Source organism: Alexandromys fortis, unplaced genomic scaffold (assembly GCF_014885135.2).
Source record: "Alexandromys fortis isolate MF-2015 unplaced genomic scaffold, M_Fortis_MF-2015_v1.1 scaffold_18, whole genome shotgun sequence".
In the NCBI taxonomy this organism is placed as follows: Eukaryota; Metazoa; Chordata; class Mammalia; order Rodentia; family Cricetidae; genus Alexandromys; species Alexandromys fortis.
In genome coordinates this window covers 12,950,130-12,960,301 of record NW_026067897.1, presented here as the reverse complement: position 1 = coordinate 12,960,301, position 10,172 = coordinate 12,950,130, and the positions used below count along the sequence as shown (strand labels likewise).

The 10,172-nt window shown below is 37.3% G+C and overlaps 1 protein-coding gene across 2 annotated transcripts in view; it reads left to right on the top strand.

Moving 5' to 3' along the window:
* The window catches only part of Sntg1 (syntrophin gamma 1), a 348,433-nt gene that overhangs the window by 162,878 nt on the left and 175,383 nt on the right, over positions 1-10,172 (top strand). Inside the window, exon 4 of one of the 2 annotated variants that reach the window (XM_050163780.1) lies at positions 2,772-2,916. The exons of the other annotated variant lie outside the window; for it this stretch is intronic. The gene's annotated coding sequence lies outside the window, so the exon portion shown is untranslated. The remainder of the gene's footprint in view (positions 1-2,771; positions 2,917-10,172) is intronic. 2 annotated transcript variants of the gene reach the window in all.

Sequence of the window (10,172 nt, the reverse complement as noted above, 5' to 3'; positions counted from 1 at the left end):
TTTTTCCTCATTTAATAAATACATCTTTGAATTTTCTTTATCTAAAGTCTAGTATTTTTACAAGAATATGCCATTGTGTTGGTCACTTGGATTTCTTTGGCCAAGCTTAATATGTGTTAATTTCCAGTTAATTTTAGGTTCACGCTTTTTTGTTTGTTTTGTTTTGAGAGAGGATTTCTCTGTGTAGTCATGGTGTTTTTGTAACTCCCCCTATAAACCAGGGTGGCTTCAAACTAGATCCTTTCATAAGCATCCATAGATACGATTACACTCTTATAGTTGGACTTTATATGCTATTGGATTATTTTGTTATTGCTGACTTTCTACCCTTATTTTCTGTGCTAATTTGATTTCAAAACTAGACAATTACAAAAAGGATAGTGAGTGTTTGTTTTCTTAATGGGGTGCCTCTATTCATAAGTCACGCATTTGTCCTTAATAAATAGAAGACATTGTTTTAATCTATGCACCAAAGAGTTTGAATAGATTTTATGATAGGAGAAAAATGTGTGTTTATCCATTCTTTGCATTTATGGTCATTTGTAAAGAGCTAGTACTAAAGAGCTATAAATGTATCTTTTTGTAAAAATGCTATATGGCATTTTGGCCCTTTACTGAGTCTGACCAAGCTCAAGTTCAGGAGGTGGAGAAAAACAAGCACGTTTGGTTATTGTAATATGCTTGGAAGTTCCTTAGGTTTAAGCTCCATTTGCCCCTTCAGTGGCCCTCTCTACACCACAGCAAACAGTCTGTCATGATGGGCGGGGAGAGCATGTGCATTCCTTTTTTTTTTTTTTTCTTTCGAGACAGGGTTTCTCTGTGTAGCTTTGTAGCCTGTCCTGGAGCTCACTCTGTAGACCAGGCTGGCCTTGAACTTCACAGAGATTCACCTGCCTCTGCCTCCCAAGTGTGTGCCACTACCATCTGGCAGAGCATATGCATTCTTAACTCTTTTTTTTTTAATGGTTATAAATATTGAATGGCCATGCCTCATTTTCATTACTGAAAAATAAGCTGTTCTGTAAAACTATATTTGTTATTACAACAAGAGAAACTTGGGGGTTTTTTACTTCATTTGCACATGCGGGACATGGCAGAGTTACTGCTGGGAGCGGAGGGGTTTGAAGCCAGCAGGACAGCATGGCATTGGAGCTTCATGGAGAATTTTGCCATGTGCACTGCATTCATTCATTCATTCATTCATTTATTTATTTAGGGCAACTCTTTTTGAGAATTTGGGGTTGGGGATATAAGGTTTTATAAAGCTACCCAGTTGACAAGGGACAGTTGGAACTAGAACAAGTATTCCCTATCATCTCCTAAAACTGAGCATTTATTCTCAAAAAAGACTGGCTTTGGCTCATAAAAGAACACCTTGTATTTTAAAGCAATCATAAACTTAACACACTTAATCAAATATTTTCAATGAAGTTTTAGATGATAAGAGGAAAAAAATTTAATAGTTAATATAATATGTAGTAAAACTTAAAAAAAACCAATACCTTGCACGTACAAATAGATTGTCTAAAAACTTTGGGTTTTGGTTAAAATCCAAGAATCTGACAGGTTTTAAATTCATATAATATTCCAGAATGTATATGACAAATATTTGTCATATTATTAAAAGTGAAAAGTCTGTGTAGCATGTATGCAAGCAGACAAGTTATTCATTTCGTGGGCATCACTGCAGCTCTATGGTGAATTTGTAGTTCACAATGAAGGCCAGTGCAGGCCAGTCTTCTGGCGGCTCACATAGTGAAGGACTTAACTTGCTCATCGCTTACTGTATTGGCTGAACAATTAGGACTGCAGTAGAAAAAAAGCATTAATATAAAATACATGTTTCACATAGAAAAATGAGTGTGGTATGTGTGTATGTGTGGTGTGTAGTGTCTGTGTTTGTGTGTGGTGTGTGTTTGTGTGGGTGTGTGTCCTTTATGTGCTCACATAAATGCACAACTGAATCATGAATCATAATAGCTAAAAGAGTCTTAACAAATGATCAATTTTAACTCTCAGTTGTTACCGCTGACCTGAAAACCAAAGAGAATCTGATCAGAAAGTTCTTTTCTAAGACATTAATTATTGAAGGCTCAGCGCTAAGAATCCTTGACCTGCTAATTAGGTACCAGAAGCCAGCCTTCATTATCAGGGGCTGCAGGAGTCCGAGAGCTAAGCCCTTTTAGCAAAGGTCATGATCCATTGTGGACAGCAGTATGTGTGCTGGTTAGTTTTCTAACGTCACCTTCAAACGCAGAGTCTGTCCTTTAATGATCACACTGTGATGTAATTTGTGCTTGCGTGTGGTTGTTGGAATGAAAGTGAATTTAATCATTTATTAACAGGGGAGCTTCAAGTAGTAACTGTGTGGAGGCTTTTTGCTTAGAATTGCAAATAACCTTTTCTATGCAAATGTCATGTTTTTAAAATGTGTCTTTTTTACATGCGTAGTGAGAGTGGGAACTACTAATGATTATGATTACCAAGGTGCCCTCGGTAACCTAAAAACACAATGCACGGTCCAAAATTGCCACTCATGCATTTGAGTCCATTCCTCTTGCAGAACTCTAAATGGAATTTATAAGAAAAACATCTTTATAAGTAGGTAAGAATTGAAAATTTTTCATCTTAAGGTTATTGCTTAAAATATGTTTTAGAAAATGCACCGAAGTACACTTATGCCTTTTGAATTACCCAAGAGTAATGTGCTCATTTAAGCAAGTTGCCAGGGTAACCAAGTCTACCCTTTGAACTTCATTTCTCTTTTTCAGTTATTTGACGATGTGCATCATCTGAACTCTTGAGATCACCATGGAATCTATGTCATCCCTACTAATGGACAGAGCCGGATAGAGTTCCTCCATAAAAACAGTGCATTTGGGACATACCTTACAATGAGTCTGTCCTAGATGTATGGTAATATAAATGATGCTTAATCCATGCAGGTTCTCAGTCTGGCTCCAGTGTTCATATTTTGAAAATGTGCTCATTTAATTCAATATTAATTACAAAGTTATTATGATTTATACAAGCTGTGATCTCAGTGCTATTGTGAAAACATTAAATGAACCCCAATTCTATCTCTAGAATAGAGTACATTTAAAGATTATTTATGAATAATTTAAGAAGATGGCTTAACAGATTTTCTTAAAAAATCTTAGCAGATTTTTAGTATTATTTTTCAATAATCATGACTAAATTATTCTATTGTTTTCTAAATTCTTAAAAATTTAGGACTCTAAACCAAATTTAGGAGCCTAAAATATTAATTTTTATGTATATTATATAAAATTTTAGGAAGACATCACATTATTCTTTGCTCATGATAGACTTCCCAAATAAGGTGAATAAGAAAGTGACATAGAAAGTAAAACAAGAACTAGAACCTGGTCTTGGTTGCCTCTGTATAACCAGACAGGACCTTCTACTTGCTTCCGAATAGTCTGAGCTCAGAAGCACTGTGATGTATAGCTCAAGTGTATATGAAAATAGAGAACATAGTTTAACATATGGCCATACCTTGGCATTGACCTAAAGAGCAACATATTTTTGTTGTATGGAACTTCTTTATTCTTACTAGTACATTCTTGATTGTGTTTGTAAATAGTAAAGAAAGAAGAAGAAGAGAAGAAGTAGGAAAGGAGTAGTAGGAACATGTAATTTCTTTTATGAGGTTTTCAAACCATAAGGATTCTAAAATATAAGTATCCAAATCAGTGACATATAGATCAATTTCAGATTTATGCACTTTAGATTTTAACAGTCATGTGTAATGATAAGATATTCCAATAGACACAGATATAATGATATAATGTAGTCTCTACCCATAAAGCTTAGGGAATATAAAAAGGAGCAGAAATATTGCAAAAGCCAAAGGATCCCGATATCTACTAGGAGATAATGTCTTTGGCATGGGAAAGTAAGCTATACTCATAAAATCTCAACAATCCATCATGTAATGAAGACCTACATGATGGTGAGATCAGTTGACATCCCTCATTAATGGAGAAAATCTCACAATGCCCATTCTCTAATTGAAGATCTAAAGGCAATCAATGGCTGCCAAGGGAGGCAGAATAACACTAATCATGGGTTGAGCCCATGACAGGTGTCTTTCAGCACATACTAACAAACGCAGCATTAAAAGAACTCAGCGTATGTGCAAGGATAATAACTAAAGAAGAGGTCACCAAGTTGAGAAACAGTGGGGGCACAGGAGAAACTGGGAGGGAGAGTAAGGGGGTGAAATGAGGAATATACAATATTCATATATGGAATTCTCCAAAAAGAAACATACATCTTTAAAAATGTGCAGAGTTTCACCAAACAAATAATGGCAAACATAACATTATATGTAAGGCTTTTTATGTAGCAATAAAGAAGATCGAAATTATTACATCCACAGGAAATGGTTAGAACTCTAGATCTTTATGTTCAGCAAAATGCAGTCATAATCTTATAGGAAAAACAAGACTGTTTGTTTGTACTGGTTCGTTTGCCACCTTAATACAAAGTAGTCACCTAAGAGAAGGGGCAGCAGTGAAAGTATTACCTCCATCAGAATAGTTTGTGGGCATTTCTATAGGACATAAAAATATTATTAAGGGTTAATGTGAGGGGACCTGGTCCATTTGGGGCGGTGTGACCTCTGGCAAGATGATTCTGGTTGAAAACAAGTCAGTAAGAAGGCTACTCCATGGTCTGTGCTGTAGTTCCTGGCTTTGAGTTCCTGCCTTTGGTTCCCTCAATGATGGATTTTGACCTAGGAGTGTAAGATGAAAAAGAAAAAAACCTTCCTGCTTAAAAAATATATTCCAGCCTCACCAGTCAGACGAGTTGAGATGCTAAAATGTCTACACCATGAATCTTATTCACATATAACAAAATCCTATTATTGTTCTTCAAAGAAACACAGGGAAAGGATGATCTTTTAATAAAGAGTTATGAAAATCTGCTTATACCCAGTGGAAAGAGTGATACTGGAGGACACCTGCTCCATATACAAAAATAATCTTAAAATTGATTAAAAGATTATTTTTATACCTGGTACTCAAGAAGCCACTTGAAAGAGGTATAAGAAACATTATGTTGCAGGTACTGTGAGTTCTCAGGTAGGGATACAATAGTTCAAGCCAAAATAACTAAATGGGATCTCATTAATATGGTAACAGCCTAAGAGACTGGTGTGTGTGTGTGTGTGTGTGTGTGTGTTTGTTTTTGAGTGATGAATCAGTCCAAAGATTTACAGAATTATCTGCAAACTATAGCATGTTAGAAGTCTAATAAAATAGAAACAAATCACATGCTAAGAAACACTTACAATAATCAAAGTTGTAGTCACATTGGTTATGGTTTCTGGGTTAAATAGGTATATTTTAGATAGATAAATGCTCTGCAAACAGTTCAAAAACCTTTAGAATATGGCATTTAAAATGTTTTATTAACTTAGGCCTTTTCATGACAATGAGACACATCTGCCTCTGTCAGCATACATGAACATCATAAGAGGATGATGGGCATCAAAGAAACTTCATAGAAGTTTGTTTTCATTGTGACAAGATTAGGCGTTTGGGAAAGAAACTGGTTGTTCTTTGACTGCTTGACTATGTACCTTGAAGATTGGACACACAGGGCTCACAGGAAAGTGACAGCTGAAACAAGGCAGAACAGTCCTTTACATATCCTGCTAAACTGAAAAGTCTGTGAGATACTCTTCACCTGTAGGCTGAAAGTAGATGCCCCCAGTGTTGCAGAGGAACTTTGGGTGACTGCTCAGGCAGCATGTGATCTCTGTTGTTAGTAATATTATATTCTTCTGAGGGTCTTTGATAGAGTTGAAGACTAGATTGCTAGAGTTGCTATTTTCCTAAGTTATTATAGAAAGTAAATTAAATGTAAAACTTTAATTTCATTAAGATAGGATAGGTAATGGATTATTTTCGCTGAATATGCTAAACATAAATGGGCTAAATTTTGTAAATGTAATTCTTACTTGGTGACTGAGTTGTTGTGTGTAGTTTTGCTTTGTTAATGTTAAAACCTTGTCCTATTTAGACAGAGGGAGAAATGTTGTAGAATGTTACTTTAAGAAGTATTACATTTTTATGCTGTGGATCTGTGGGAAATTAAATTAATGATGCAAAGAAAAAAAAAAAGAAACATTTACTAAAGAACGAGAAAATAGGGTCTGGAGAGATGGGCCAGGGTTAAAATCACTTGTAGTTCTGGTGTGAGTTTGAATGTCAGCATTGACATCAAACACCTCACAACTGCCTGTAATTCTAGCCCCAAGGGATTTTTTTTTCTAGTTTACTGACAGCTCTGAAAGCCATGCTACTGCCCAACTCTAGGAAGTTTCTAGGTCCGTGCCACCATTGAGTAGCATGCTTGTCCTGCAGGATTGCGTGATATACCTGTAATATGCTTCATGTTACAATATTAAAATTGTTTCATCTTATTAGAAACATATATTGGAGCACTGTCAGTTTTATATGTACCCATGATTCCATAACTTCTAACAGGTGTGTAATTATAGAATCAGCCCTTTCAGAACTCAAAGCAGTTGCCTATTGAAATCCTGAACCTGAAAAAATGTCAGTTGTACAGTGTACATATTTTAATTTTCCAAATGCTGCAAAATGAAACACACCCATTTGCCAAATTTCATTTCTTTGCCTACTTTTGGGGTTGCTTCCTGCAGATAAAGGAGTTTTATTATAGAAGGAGCAGGGCGAGTAATTTTTAATTATTTCTTTGACTTGCTGCCAAGTGATGGAGAAATACTTTTTCAAACCTTTGCTTTTGACAAGGTATTTTTTATGAAATTCTGAGGCCCCCAGCACACTTTCTATTAATATCCAATCAATTTTTAAACAATATTTTTTTCCATTTTACATATAATCCCAGTTCCTTCTCTCTTTCCTCCTTCCACTCCCCCTACCTTCCACCAGTTCAACTCCCCATCCTTTCCTCAGAGAGGTTAAGGCCTTCCATTGGAATCAACAAAATCTGACACATCACTTGAGGCAGGACCAAGGTCCTCCTCCCTGTATCAAGGCCGAGCAAGGTATCCCTCCATAGAGAATGGGTTCGAAAAAGCCAGTTGTTGCACTAGGGGATAAATATGGGTCCCATGGCCAGTGGAAAACTGCCGAAGTCACACAACTGTCATCCACATTCAGAGGACCTAGTTCAGCCCTAGGCAGGTCCTCCAGCTGTCCGTCCACAGTAAGATCTCCCACTAGCTACAGTCAGATGTTTCTGTGGGTTTCTTCATTGTAATCTTGACCCCTTTGCTCATATTATTGCTTCTTCCTCTCTATGACTGAACTCCAGGAGCTTGGCCCAGTGTTTAGCTGTGGATCTCTGCATCTGCTTCCATCAGTTACTGGGTGAAGGTTCGATGATAACAATTAAGGTAGCAAGCAAACAATCTACTTGCAGGGGAAGGGCAGTTAAGGAGGCATGCTCTCAACTATTGCTTGCTTAGATACTTTTTTCCTTTCAAGACAGGGTTTCTCTGTAGCTTTGGAGTCTGTCCTGAAAATAGCACTTGTAGACCAGACTAGCCTCGAATTGACAGAGATCCATCCTGCTGGGATTAAAGGCATGCACCACCACCACCTGGCTTTTTGCTTAGATTCTTAGCTGGAGTCATCCTTGTGGATTCCTGGGAATTTCCCTAGTGCCAGGTTTCTCACTAACCTCATAATGCCTCCCTCTATCAAGATCTCTTTCCTTGCTCTCCCTCTCTGTCCTTCCCCCAACTCAAACTTTCCAATCCCTCATGTTCTCCTAACCCCTCTTCTTCTCCCTGCCCATTACCTTCCCACCCTCCCCCTCTCCCACACTCCCAATTTACTCAGGAGATCTTGTCTATATCCCCATCCCAGGGTAATCCATGAATGTCTCTCTTTGGGTTCTCCTTGCTTTCTGGCTTCTCTGGGGTTGTGGATTGTAGGCTGGTTATCCTTTGCTTTAAATTTAATATCCACTTATGAGTGTGTATATACCATGCTTATCTTTCTGGGTCTGGGTTAGGTTTTTTCCCTAGTTCCATCTATTTGTCTGCAAATATCAATATATTTTTTTTAACCACTGAGTAGATACTCCATTGTGAAAATGTACCACATTTTTTAACTCAATCTTTGGTTGAGAGGTGTCTACATTGATTCTAGTTTTTGGCTGTTATGAATAATGTTGCTATGTGCATAGCTTAGCAAATGCCATTGTGGTATTAGTGTGCTTCCTTTAGATATATGCCCAATAGTGGTATTTCTGGGCCTTGAGGTAGATTGATTCCCAGTTTTCTGTGAAACCACCATGCTGATTTACAAAGCATCTGTACAAGTTTGCACTCCCACCAGCAATTGAGGACTGTTCCTCTTATTCCATGTCCTCTCTAGCAAAAGTCATCATTAGTATTTTTTAACTTAGCCATTCTGACAGGTATCTCAGAGTTGTTTTGATTTGCATTTCCCTGTTGGCTAAGGACATTGAACATTTCCTCAAGTGTCTTCCTGCATTTGAGATTCTTCTGTTGACAATTCTCTGTTTAGATCTGTATCCCATTTTTAATTGTATTATTTGGTGTTTTGATGTCTAATTTCTTTAGTTCTTTGTATATTTGTATATCTTTCAGATGTGGGGTTGATGAAGATATTTTCCCATTCTGTAGGGTGCTGTTTTGCTTTATTGACTATGCCTTTCACCTTATAGAAGCTTTTCAGGTTCTGAAGGTCCCCTTTATTAATTGTTAATCTCAGCATCTCTGGTACTGGTGAATGAATAACTGATCAATTTTATTATGCCCTTCAGTTAGAGGCCCTGGCAGACCCATATGTCAACGTTTTAGAAGGGAAAGGATCTGGGATGCAGGAAGCAGAAATTCCGGGAGACACAGATGGACTCTGTCTCATCAGACAGTAAAGCATCACCAGGTTGGAAAATTGTATCATACCTGGCTTTTCAGGAAGAGCAGCTATGAACCTCATTCTATTGAAGTTCGGAGCTGTGTCTTTAACATTCCTGGCTTCTGAAGAACTTATCGGTAGGAATAAGGTCTTTTTACCTTCTACATCCATTTAAATCTCCTCCACAAATAGAAACATTTTCTGTGCACTAGGAATATGTGGTCATTTAGACAGTCTCCTTCTATGGCAGGAAAAAAAGAGTATATTACCTAGTGTAATTCTGGATTTTTATATTATTTTTAAACATTTATATCTCTCTGTGTAAGTATATAGTTATATCATGTGTGAGAAGGGTACAGACCAACTTTTAGGAATTGGTTCTTCTTTTCTAACATCTATACCATGTGGTTCCTAAAACTCAAGTCATTAGACTTGGTTCAAGCGTCTGTAACCATGGAGCAATCCAGCCAGCCCTGTTTTATTTTTAGAGCTGAGGCAAATGAGTCCCAGAGAAGTAGTCAAGTGGAGCTGGAGTGAGCTCCCTGGCAATCTTGCCAGGGGAATGCCTTGATTATTATATCACAAACACCTCATAAGGAAAGCTCTAGGGAATTTCTTTGAAAAGAAAAAAGACACATGAATATAAATCTAGAAAACAAACTCACAAATAAAAATTAGAAAATTTGTCCTTGAATTGAATGTTTCTAGTGTTTTTGTTAATCAGAAGCAGTAGGATTTGCATTCAGTCGAATTTGAAAAAATGCTAACCACAGTCAGTGAGAAGTATTACAACCCAGCCTGGGAATTAGAAAGACCTAATAGCTCTTGAAAATTATAAAATCCTTTATAAACCAAATATTAAAAAATAAGTCAGTGTTATTTGTGATAGTTATGTCAATGCCTCTCTTCTTTTTGTTTCTTTGAGTTTTAATAATATTCAACCCCTCTTCCAACTTCCTCTAGGTCCAGCCAGCTCTCTTTCCCTAATGACTTAACTTTGTGTCTTTTTCCCCCCTTTTAACCTGTCAGGTTTAAGTTGGGCTGCCCATATAGCCATGGTTGCGTGGCCTTACATTTGAGTGTTGTTTACCTACCAGCTGAAAGACTCTAAAAGCCTGACTCTATTCTGGAAGCAGCGGTCAGCTGACAATGATTCCATGGATAAGAGTGGGAATTTGTGGGAGCCTAGCCAGTTTGGACGTTCACCTTCCTAGACATGGACGTAGGGGGGAGGACCTTGGACTTTCCACAGGGCAGGGA